General features: G+C 43.1%; 1 protein-coding gene across 4 annotated transcripts in view; it reads left to right on the plus strand.

Moving 5' to 3' along the window:
- Nucleotides 1-12,289, plus strand: part of LOC149143195 (uncharacterized) — a 427,005-nt gene that overhangs the window by 374,058 nt on the left and 40,658 nt on the right. For 3 of the 4 annotated variants that reach the window (XM_089448074.1, XM_089448072.1, XM_089448075.1), the window contains one exon: nucleotides 12,048-12,193. The exons of the other annotated variant lie outside the window; for it this stretch is intronic. The gene's annotated coding sequence lies outside the window, so the exon portion shown is untranslated. The remainder of the gene's footprint in view (nucleotides 1-12,047; nucleotides 12,194-12,289) is intronic. 4 annotated transcript variants of the gene reach the window in all.

Below are 12,289 nucleotides of genomic sequence, written 5' to 3' on the forward strand. Positions count from 1 at the left end.
TTTGTTCTCCATACAAAGGAAGATAAAATTTACAACAATGATGATGGAGATGGGTGGAGCATGCCCCTGTTTCCTCCAAGCCAATTCCAGTCTGCTGTTAGGCCAAAAGAATGATGATGACCGATATGGTACCTCATCTTTACATTGTAAATGTCGTTTATTATATAGGCCCTAGGGAAAATTAAATTCAGTTTTCAACAAAATTAGTATAATGTCAGCACATATCAGGACAAATCATCTTGCAGTTGACCAGATTTCTCCCCAAACTGCAATGGCATGTTCATGACTAGCCCTTTTGTTCTCTGTACAAAGGAAGATAAAAGTTACAACAATGATGATGGAGATAGGTGGGACATTCCCTGGTTTCCCCCGAACCAAGTCAAGTCTGCTGCTGGACCTGTTACAGCAAAATCTTGCACTTCTAGAAATAGAGTCCAAAGCTAATGTGCAAGGCCCATTGTACTCAGGAGGGGGGGCAACTGTCACCTCACCAACCCTCCTCGCTTCTGGCCGATCTCTTCCAGCTCAAGGGGTGTTCATCCTAGTAGATCTCAGTGATCAATGTCCTAATCATGCCAAGCCAAGAGAACCCGAAGGGTTCTACTTCAGATACCATCAATCAAAAGATTGCACTATTAGCATTTGAGGTGGATGATGGGATTGGTGAGGTTCTTTATGGTGAATTCCGTATTTGAGTTAAAAGGAAAAGGTCCCTGTTATCGCTCAAACTAGAAGGGGATACTAAAGGGACAACTAGTAGTTCAAGGGCAACAATGGAGCAATAGCCCACTGTCACCTCAACTAAAGCTCCCTACTCTTTACAGACTTTCACCGATGAGAGGAGACCCGGTATGAAGGGAATCACTAGATGAGTAAGTCAATGAAGGGGTAAAGAGTGATTCCTAAGGGCCTATTCACAAGAGAGACTCAATCTTGCGGTTTGCTTGCTTGAGAAGCAAGGTGTAAAGTTTTTTGAGAATGGCCAAGGGGATTTCAAGGGCTAGGGTTTTGCAAATAGGACTCAGGAAGGAGGGACCTAGTCCAAGAGATCCTTGTGAAAACTTGGATTCTAAGTGGCCTTTGTTTTTATTGTCAAAAGGTTGTGGGACCACACAGGACCAAGTGGACCCAAAAGTAGGTCATGGGGGTGAAGTTGATCAATCAAGGGTATGCTTGACCTAATTGAGGGGAAGAAGGGGATCAAAGGAAGAATATTCAACAATCTTAATACAATGATCCCAATGAGGTCACTAGCCAAGGGAATCAAAGGGCAAGAAACAATCTCGGAGCTAGGGCTTGAAGTATCTTGAGATCCCACCGTCAGAATGGCTTCAAATTTGGAGGGCTCCTAGGAGACACAACAATGCAGTAGAGGCTAGGAGATTGAATTTTTTTGATGGGTAACTTGTGAGAAATGTGATGCCCTAGGTCCCTTATGGAGGCTAGGCCTAGAAGAAAGAGGGAGAGGTGATAAAGATTATGCTTTTTGGTGATCACCTATGGAGGACTAGTGCCTAATCCTTTGTGAGAAATGGAGTCACAATGCTCGGTGTGATTTCACTTGTTCAAGGAGGCCTCTAGAATAATTTCGCATGGCAATTAGGGCATGGGACAATTGCTTCAAGGTCTTTATAGTTCGATATGCAATATGTGATGACTTGTCGAGAAAAAACTTTAACAAAATATCTCTAGGAACATTCACTTATTGAAACATGGCCCATGACATGATGCAACGCTAATAAAAGACAAATTTCCACCCTTTCACACAAGAAAATCAGCAAATTTCAGCCTAGTATAGCGAAATTTCCCAACAACATGCATGTGACATTAGAAAAAGACAAATTAGAATTAAAAGAGCACTTACATGTGAGAACAAGTATATCCAATTATCATCATATGCCAATATAGAAGTTCCAAGACAAAAATGAAGAGATCCAAACATCGAAATTCATCCATCAATCCAATTTCATCCTCCAAAAAGAATAGCGAAAATATCACAAGAGAGAATGATCCAATCCAAGTGATGATGATCAAATGATTCCAGCACACTTCTATTTATACACTTCCTAATGAATTTGATTTAGCTAATTACCCCTCATTTATCCCCTAAAATAAAATAATGTGCATAATAACAAAACCTTTGGTTACAAGCCCACCAAATAGCTCAATAATGTAAAGATAAGCCTCTCAATAGGGTCAAATGATGAACAAAGTGATGTTGTTGAGTCTTTGAGGAGGCCTGATGAAGAAAAGGACTTCGAACATAGTGGACAAGGGGTTGGCCCCTTGTTATCCAATCAAGAACCTGTGGTGCTCCCAAGTGAGTGTGGGGGCACAGGGACAACCTCAAGGGTCTCCAAATGGATCAAATATGCCTATAAACCATCTGTAAGGGCTAGAATGATGACATAAACCCTCCATTCACATTGAGAGGCGTCCTAGAACATCTGTCAGGTGTATGGTGTATTGATTTTGGGTAGTGTCGGATGTGCTCTAGCTCCGAAATTTTGTCGAGGGGCTAGAACACATGAGTGTTGATTTGGGGTAGCATCGGATGTGCTCTAGCCATGAAAATTGGTGGAGAGGCTAAAGCACATGAGATATTCAAGACGCATAAATGGTTTGGGCAGATTCTACCCGGTTAAGGAGATATTAAAATAATTAATATTTTTAATGGAGTTCCTAAGTCTAAACTTAGGAAAAATAAAATATTAATGGATATTAATATAAAACTGGGTTAGAAGGTTCTAAAAGACATGGATCAAGCCAAATCTAATCTTAGCCGTTGATTAGAGATGTAATCTTTGCCGTTGAAGGACCAACTGGAAAAGTATAAGAGGAGGCTTGAGGATTAGTTGGAGAACACACCAGAGTGATCAATCATTCGACTTTCTAGAGCGGGGTTTGTTAAGAGAAGTCGAATCAGTGATCGATTGCAACAAGGGGTAGTTTGTACGAGGCAGAGAGGCAGGGACAATGCTAAGAGACCAGCACAGAAGGAGAGAGAGGCACACACAGAGCCAGAGGGAGCCATGTAGAGGCAACAGAGACTGCGCAGAGCGAGAAGGGCCTGCGTCATTCACACAGAGGCTGCAGGAGTGAAGCAGAGAGCTAGAGAGGCTGCGCAAAGCCTTAGTAGGCTGATGCAAAGGGTTTCAGGCTGACGCAGAGGCTAGGAGGGCTGACACTGAGCTTCGGATTGTTCTGGAGAGGGATTTTGTGGAGCAGGCTTTTTGAATACCTGCTTCCAAAGAGAGGTATTGCTGCCGGATTTTGTATCTCTGTCGGGTGAGCCAATTTGGCACCCAGTGTACTCAAAAAAGAGCTTCTTAATAATAAAAACCCTCAAAACTGTTGCACCAGTTTTCCTAAGTTGGTTTTTTCCAAGGACGAGTTGTCTGAAAATAACGATGTCACTTGTGTGTTTGCTATTTCTTTCAACTGTTGATCTATAGATGGTTGAGACTGTATTGTGTTTATTTCGATATTTATATGTTTCAATAACTTGCTCGTAATTAACAAGTAGGAGAAGTAAACCAAATAAATATAGATAAAATTTCTAACAGGTTAGACTTAGAAATCTCAACATGGTATTAGAGTGTGGTTGCAGATCACAGGAGCGCTGAAGGCACCAGCTGAAGCAGAGCATTTGCAGCGGAAACAACTGTCCTGAGTGACAGAAGTTGTTCCTAATAGAAAGTAGCAGAGAAGGGTTAACTCAGAGGGACTGCATCATCAGTTTGAGGCCAGAGAGAGGTCAACGTAGAGGCTAAGGAGGGCAAAGAAAGGCTCATGAAGAGCCACGTAGAAACCTGGAGGGTTGACGCAGTTGGCTTGGGGAGCATTTCAGCGAGTGCCGGGATTGCGTAGAGCCTAGAGGCTCAGTTCTTCGGTTGCTGGGGCTTAGGAAGCTGTGGGCAGATTGCGAGGAGTGAAGTTGGTGGGGTGTTCTTGTTGCTGAGACAAAACAATACCTAACGGGGCAAAACCAAGGTAGAGGGAGTCGCTACCTAGGAGGATTTCTAGCCAAGAAATCCAGATCAGTGTTGCAGGTGCATAGGAGATCAGGAGAGGTGCGACTTGACGGTTGGCAGGAGGATTTCCAGGAGGGAAATCAAGACTTAGAGGGAGTCTAGCAGAGAACTTCCAGGCAGGAAGTAGAGACTCAGAAGAGTTGAAAAAGAGGAGCAGAGATGGCCGTTGATGACGATTGTGCCATGAGCGCTCATGTACCTCTAGAGAATAGGTGGAGAGACATCGAGCTGTAGTTAGGAAGATTACAGGCGATGAGGGGAAGGATCTTTGAGGTACCCAAACTCTTGGATTATACTTGACTACGGGAGCCCCGAAGTGAGAGTAGCAGGATGGCGAATGTGGGTAGAGATGAATGCGGATGAAGCGGTATAGAGTGCTACAGTGCAGTAGTCCTGAGCAGCGCAGAGCTAGCAGGTTGCAATAGTGCGAGAGGCACAGAGGAGGTTGCAACAATGCAGGATGGCATAGAGAGGTTTGCACTAGTGCGAGAGGCAGGGAGTTGTTGCAGCAACGCAAAAGCAGTAGAGGGAGCACTTGATAGCGGCAGAGGGAGCTTCAACATTAGGAGTGTTTCTAGCCTAATAGGGTTGTCAGTAGTTGGGTGGATCAATTACTTACTTCTCAGTAACTGAGTTGCAGTGCAGTAGCACGATGTAGCATGATGAAAGGGAATTGCAGTGTTGGGAGAGAGGACCAGCGACAACATAGATGCAGAAGGAGTTGTCGTACGAATGTAGCAGTGGTAGTGGCAGGGCCATGGGCAGCAGTACAGGATGCAACAATGTAGAGGATGTTGGGTGGGAAGGCCTAGCATCAACACAGGTACTAGTGCCATATAATCAGAGTGATGCTTAGTGGGGAGCATTACTAGAGCAAAGTCCTCGCTAAGAGGGAGTGTTGATTTGGGGTAGCATCGGATGTGCTCTAGCCATGAAAGTTGGTGGAGAGGCTAAAGCACATGAGATATCCAAGACATAGAAATGGTTTGGGCAGATTCTACCCGGTTAAGGAGATATTAAAATAATTAATATTTTTAATGCAGTTCCTAAGTCTAAACTTAAGAAAAATAAAATATTAATTGCTATTAGTATAAAACTAGGTTAGAAGGTTCTAAAAGACATGGATGAAGCCAAATCTAATCTTAACCATTGATTAGAGATGTAATCTCGGTCGTTGAAGGACCAACAAGAAAAGTATAAGAGGAGGCTTGAGGATCAGTTGGAGAACACACCAGAGTGATCAATCATTCGACTTTCTAGAGCGGGGTTTGCTAAAAGAAGTCGAATCAGTGATCAGTTGCAGCGAGGGGCAGTGAGTATGAGGCAGAGAGCCAGGGACAGTGCCAAGAGACCAGCACAGAAGCAAAGAGAGGCAGACGCAGAGCCAAAGGGAGCCACGTAGAGGCAATAGAGACTGTGCAGAGCTAGAAGGGCCTGCGTCATCCATGCAGAGGCTGTAGGAGTGACGCAGAGAGCTAGAGAGGCTACGCAGAGCCTCAGTAGGCTGACGCAGAGGCCAAGAGGGCTAACACTGAGCTTCAGATTGTGCTGGAGAGGGATTTTGTGGAGCAGGCTTTCCGAATACCTGCTTCCAAAGAGAGGTATTGTTGCCAGATTTTGATTTGTTATCGGGTGAGTCAGTGTGGCACCCAGTGGACTCAGAAAAGAGCTGCTTAATAATAAAAACCCTTAGAACTGCTGCACTGGTTTTCCCAAGTTGGGTTTTTCTGTGGACGAGTTGTCCAAAAATAACAGTGTCACTTGTGTGTTTGCTATTTCTTTCAACTGTTGATCTGTAGATGGTTGAGACTGTATTGTGTTTATTTCGATATTTATATGTTTAAATAACTTGCACGTAATTAACAAGTAGGAGAAGTAAACCAAAGAAATACAGATAAAATTTCTAATGGGTTAGACTTAGAAATTTCAACAATGAGATCTCCAAAACCCAGAAATCGTTTGGACAAATTCCACTTGGATTGTATTTTATTAAAATAATTAATATTTTTAATGGGGTTCCAAAGTCTAAACTTAGAAAAATAAAAATATTAATGGATATTAATAAAAATATGGGTGAGAAGCTTCTAAGAGAAGAGGATCAAGTCTAATTTAATCTTAGCCATTTATTAGAGACTTAATCTCGGCCGTTGATTCATCAACAAGAAAAGTATAAGAGGAGGCTTGAGGGTCAATTGGAAATACACCAAGTTGATTAGTCAGTTCGATTTTCTAGGGCATGGTTTGTTGAGATAATCGAGCCAGTTATCTGTTGTAGTGAGAGGGGCAGAAGCAGAGATTTGGATCAAAGAGTAAGTTCCGAGCCAAAGAGTACGTGGCAGAGAGACAGCTTGAGCAGGAAGACAACACAGAGGCCTACGCAACCCAGGAGGGGCTCACGTAGAAATGACAGTGTCCAAGAGGGGATCTTGCAATGGCAGTGCAGAGTATTTGTCAATAGTACGAGATTTTGCTGGGGAAGCAAGGTTTTGAGTCGGCAGGGCTAAATGACAGACTTCACTTGGCAAATCAATCCAGCAGAAGGGGTGACACAGTCCTCTAGAGGTAGGACGCAGGCTCACACAGTGATTGCATAGGGACTGCGCAGTGTTTGTCGGGAGGGTGTCAAATCACTCATTGGATCAGCTGTGACTTGTTGAGCGAGGTAAACCCTCGTATGTATTTCTTACTGCCTTGATTTCTCTGTAAGGTTTATCGGTGTGAGAGACAACCTATTGTACTCAAATTCTGCTTGCTTAATAATACAACCCCTCTATCTGCTACACCGGTTTTCCCGCATTGGGTTTTCTCGGGGACGTGTTGTCCAAAAATAACGGTGTCCCTTGTGTGTGTCTCAATTATTGCTTCAGTTTATGATATGTATGTCAGTGTAGATTGCAGTAGTGTTTACATCAATGTTTATGTAATTAAATAACTTGTTGAATGAAATGACAAGTAGGAGATGTTAAACTAGTCATTGCAATAGGATTTCTTTTTCAGAGAGGTAGCTGTCCTGAGTGACAGCACTGTTCCAGAGCCTGAAACGCAGAGGAAGGGTGACGCAGTGCAGAAGAAGTGACACAAAGGCTCATGCGGTGCCTGCATCAACATTCTGAGCCAGGAGAGGGTGACGCAGTAGCCGGGAGGAGCCCATGTAGTGACTGTGCCAGCTCTTTGGGCCAGCGCAGAAGCAGAGGGGCAGATTAGGCTCACGCAGAGCCATGTCATCTTTCTGGACCGAGAAGGAGTGACGAGTGGCCCGGAGGAGCTGATCTAGCTCACACAGTGACTCGGCAGATTCCGGCTAATCCAGCAGTAGAACTAACTAACCTTGGCTATCTCTACGCTGGCCCTGCATAGGCCCTGCGTCAGCCTCAAAGGCTTTGCATCAGCCCTGCGCTGTCTCCTCTGCCTCCTGGAGCTTTTGCGTCAACCTTCCTCGGTTGTTCTAGTAGCTCCCCGACAGAATTTTGGATTTTTGTGTGAGGGAAGCTTCCCTTCTGTGCTGGACCTTATGGCTTTGCGTCAAGCTTGCGTGGGCCTAGACTAGCCCAACGTCAGTCCCTCTAGGTGTTGCACTGTCTCCACTAGTGGCTTTCCGCCTCTCTGCCCAGTATTCTCGAACTATCCCTGCCCCTCTGCTGCAAAATGATCACTTAGTTCGAATTTCTCAGCTTCCAAGCCCCAGAAATTTCGAACTCTAGATCAATTCGTTCTCTTGGTGTGTTTTTAGATGAACCCCAAGCCTCCTTTTCTCGTTGAGACTTCAACAGTCGAGATTAAGTCTCTAATCAACAGCTAAGATTAAAAACTTGACTTGATCCTCTTTCTAGAACAGTCTCACCCATACTTTGATTAATACCCATTAATACTTTAATTTTCCTAAGTTTAGACTTAGGAGCCCCATTAAAAATATTAATTATTTTAATAAAATGCAATCTGGGTGGAATTTCACCAAACGGTTTCTAGGTTCTTTAGAACTCATGTGCCTTAGACTCTCCACCAATTTTCATGGCTAGAGCACATCCAATGCTACCAAAAACTAACACTCCCTCTTAGCGAGGAATGTGCTCTAGCAACAATGTCCAACTACATGCTGCCCTGCCTTTGAAGCATCTCCTTTCCGTACTGTTGCTGCCATCAACACTGCGCTATTGCTACCCATGACACTGCCACTGCCACTACTGCATTTGTACTACAACTCCCTCTCAAATGCTGCATCTGCTATACTGCTAGCATTGCCACTGTTAACACTGCAACTCAGTTGTTGAGAGAAGCAATTGAAAAACACCCAAAATTACTGAACTAACTGTGTTCAGCATAATACCATGTGAATGTTGGAATCTGACTGTTACTAGTCTGTGACCCTGTGAATCTTTCGCGTTGCTACTGGCTTTTGCACTGTTGCCAACCTTTCTCTACATTGATCAGTCTCTGGTCTCAATTTATTGCGTTTGTCTCTCCAACCAACCCGTTGCATCATCTGACACTAAGTCCATCTCGCTACTGCTAAATCTCGGGCTCTCGTACCAAGGAATTGATCCAAGAGGTGGGTTCTTCAAGGATCTTGCCCACATGCAGTCCTCCCAACTACAGTTCTAGATCGCTCCATTTCCCTCCTGGAGATGCGTGCACACTCATGGCAAACTCATCTTCGTCAATTTTTGCTGGAGCAGCCTTAGGATCATGTTTCTCATCCTTATCCTTTTGCTTCAAAGGACACTGGGATGCAAAGTGGCCCATCTCGCCACATCTGAAACATTTCACCATCGAAATGTCCTCCTTCTGCTTCTCCTTCTGTTGTCCCTTTGATGCTAGAGTTGTGTTCTCCTCCTCTTCCTCCTTCTCCTCCTTGGTCTTCGTGCCACTCCCACTGCTGCCATTGAGGTTGACCTTAACTAGATCCCTCCTTAATTCTTCCTTTTGAGGGGTTGCCCACATCTCCTCCCATGAAGGTAGTCTTTTCCTGTGCAATATACTTTGGACGAAGACTTGCCATTCATCCGAAACTCCATTCAGGGTTGTCCTTACCATCACGGTAGACTGAGGAGTAGACCCCACTGCAGCAAGCTGGTCTCTGGTGTCCTGAAGACATTGAAGATAGGAGTTAACTCCTACCTTCTGCATCAATGTCCGCTGCAACTTTTGTTTTAAGTACATCTTCCTCTGTTTGGAAGAACCTTCATACAGTGGACAAATCTTCCCACATTTCTCGGGTTGTATCTTTGCCCTACAAGTGTGAGACCACATGATCTCGAACTCCATCTAGTATGTACCTCTTCGCCTTTGTACTTATTCTTCTAATCATTGTCCGCGAGAACAACCACAACACTCTTGACGTAAGCTTCGAGATCATACTCCTCTAGAACAACTAAGATTCTAGTCTTCCATATGACATAGTTGGAAGCTCCTTCCAACCTATCCTGATCTTTGAGCCCATGTGATGCCATCTCACCCAAACTATCGAATTGACTCCTCTAGTCACTGTGCAACACTGGTCTGCTGCCTGGCAAGTGAAAAATTCGAACTTTTGGCGAGAAAAGTCCTATGAGGAGAAAATTCCCCTTCTATGTGTCTTCGCTCTTTTCCGACGGATTTCTGCCGTGGCAGAAATTGCGCCTTTCAAGCATTGAGTTGAGGCTCTGTGTCACTCCCTCTGCCTCTGCAAGCTCACGAACCGAAAATCGTACCTCTCTGTCGACCCTCTCAGAGAGAGATTTCCTTGGAATCTTTGCTTTTCTGGCAAGGACTGTGCAATGCTTTCAAGGGGATTTGAATTGTTGCCAAATGCAGCTATTGGCCTCTCTGCCCAGTGTTGGATCTACTCTTCCTATTTCAAAATCAATGCTCTGATACTATGTGAAAATTCCTATACTCAAGGAATCCCTGCTGCAACAAAACTGAATTTACTTCTCCTACTTGATTTTAATATACATTATCAAGTTATTTTTTGAAAAATACTGAGGTAAATTACTTCTGCAACCTACACCAATTTAATTTGATTACATGAAACAAGAAACTGAGCAAAGAACAAGATACATAGGACACCGTTATTTTTGGACAAAATAATACCCGGAAAAACCCAATGCGGGAAAAAAGATGCAGCAACTTTGAGGGTTTTATATTATTAAGTAGTAATTTTGAATACAATTATGGATGCCCTCCCGGCAGTCCAATTACAGAGAAAAAGATACTGGCGGAAAACTGAGTGAGATTACCTCACTTCACGCGGCAGATTCCAGCTGATCCGGTAACAAAACTAGCTAACCCCGGCTATCTCTGCGTTGGCCTTGCATAGGCGCTGCGTCAGCCCTATGCTCTCTTCTGCCTCCTGGAGCTTTTGCGTCAACCTTCCCCGGCTGTTCTGGTAGCACCCTGGCAAAATTTCGGATTTCTGTGTGATGGCAACTTCCCTTCTGCGTTGGTCCCTTCTGGCTCTACGTCAAGCCTGTGTGGGCCCAGATTGGCCCAGCGTCAGTCCCTCTAGGTGATGCATTGTCTCCACTGGTGGCTCTCCACCTCTCTACCTTGTATTCCCGAACTAGCCCTGCCCTTCTGTTGCAGAATGATCACTTAGTTCGAATTTCTTAGCTTCCAAGTCCCAAAAATTTCGAACTCTAGATCAATTCGTTCTCTCGGTGTGTTTTTAAATGAACCCCAAGCCTCCTTCTTATGCTTTTCTTGTTGAGACACTAAGGGCTGAGGTTAAGTCTCTAATCAACGGCTAAGATTAAAAACTTGACTTCATCCACTTTCTAGAACATTCTCACCCATATTTTGATTAATACCCATCAATACTTAAATTTTTTAAAAATATTAATTATTTTAATAAAATACAATCCGGATGGAATTTCACCGAACGGTTTCTGGGTTCTTTAGAACTCATGTGCCTTAGCCTCTCCACCAATTTTCATGGCTAGAGCACAACGATGCTACCAAAAACTAACACTATGTTCAATATTTCAACCCCACTTGTGATCTCCAACAAAAAGAGTACATTGGAGCTAGCTTTCCATGGAGAGCAAAGATTCTTATTGCTCAATCAAGAACTAAATCGCATCAGCTACGGTGTGAAATAGGTCGCTGGAAAAGACCTAAAGAAGCTTGGGAAGAATGAGTGTGTACTTTTTGCACTTCTGGGACAGTGGAATCAGAAAAACGTTTCATTTTGGAATGTGATGCTTTTGGAGACATCAGAGACAGTTACACAATCAGAGACAGTTACACCAGTATGTTAACATCAGTTCCTTGGCATTGTCTTTTCAGTGAGGGGACTGTTAGAAGGTTGGTCAGCCCATAATTAATTTGAATAATAAAAGGATTGAATTGCAAAAAGCAAAAAGCAGGGAAGCTAGTGGTCCATAGACTATATCTAGTCTCGTGGATGTTAAAACTTCATTTCATATATATATATATATATATATATATATAGAAGGTAGAGATACATATACAGTTCCAACAATCTCCCCTCTACTTGCTTACTTGCACTCTTACATTCTTTCATGTGTACATATTAGTATTGTTGGTACTGTGTTTGTTCTCATATAAAATAGCTTAGTTGAAATTTAACAGATGACATGGACAACCATTTGACATTATCATGCTCATTACAGAATAAGCAGTGAAATAACTTATGTTGGTAAATTAGTTTCAAGTAAATCTGGAAGTATTTATTGACTAGATAAATCCTTTGGTTCTTTGCCATGATTGATAATCCTTTTACTCATACACAAGTGTTCTCTGACCACTGCATTGGATTTTGCAAGTAGTCTTAATGTTATAATATTGCCTGTCACAACCTGATGACTGCGTCATTGACTCTCACGTGTTCAACCTGGAAAATCTTCTAAGAACACCAGACCTGCTATGTCTCTCTGATGTTTCTTTTGGTTGAACTCAGTAACAGAATTGGACAATGTATTTAAAAACTATTCAGCAAATTACATTTTCCATGACTATAGCAGTATACAAAGTATAGCTGAACATTCTAATATGGTTTTGAATTTGATCTGGCAGGGGGTAAAATCTATAGTGCATGAAATCGTTCTTGTCGCAAGACAAGGTCTAACTAATGTAAGTGCCAATGTGGTACTTCCTCTGAAGTTTGTATCGTTATCTGTTCACAAAGATGGCACAGATGACAGTGATGAATCTTTTGGGAGGTAATTACTAAGTAATGGGAGCCTACACTGTCGTTTTTTACTATTTCAGATACATTTCTTATATTTCATAGAAAAGGATAATCACTAATTTATATC

Source organism: Pinus tabuliformis, chromosome X (assembly GCF_031772625.1).
Source record: "Pinus tabuliformis cultivar Carrire ecotype Pingquan chromosome X, CPIR1, whole genome shotgun sequence".
In the NCBI taxonomy this organism is placed as follows: Eukaryota; Viridiplantae; Streptophyta; class Pinopsida; order Pinales; family Pinaceae; genus Pinus; species Pinus tabuliformis.